Source organism: Theobroma umbraticum, unplaced genomic scaffold, assembly GCF_002168275.2.
Source record: "Theobroma umbraticum cultivar Fairchild unplaced genomic scaffold, ASM216827v3 scaffold_60.0, whole genome shotgun sequence".
In the NCBI taxonomy this organism is placed as follows: Eukaryota; Viridiplantae; Streptophyta; class Magnoliopsida; order Malvales; family Malvaceae; genus Theobroma; species Theobroma umbraticum.
This window is the reverse complement of record NW_018397288.1, coordinates 50,992-51,348: the sequence shown is the minus strand read 5'-3', so window position 1 is coordinate 51,348 and position 357 is coordinate 50,992.

Sequence of the window (357 nt, the reverse complement as noted above, 5' to 3'; positions counted from 1 at the left end):
ACCACTATATCATCCACATAATCTTCCATACAATCATGCATCATATCATGGAAGATAGCTATCATGGCATGTTGATTGGTTACACCTGCATTCTTCAATCCAAATGGCATTACAATATAGTAGAAATTACTAAATGGAGTTCTGAAAGCTATTTTCTCTACATCTTCTACTGTCATTTTTATTTAATTGTATTCACTAAACCCATCAATGAAGGAAAACATCTCATGACCAACTGTAGCATCCACTAAAGTATCAATGTTAGGAAGAGGAAAATCATCTTTTAGGCATGCCTTGTTCAAATCTCTAAAATCTACACACACCCAAATTGTTCCATTCTTCTTTTTCACAAGAACTACA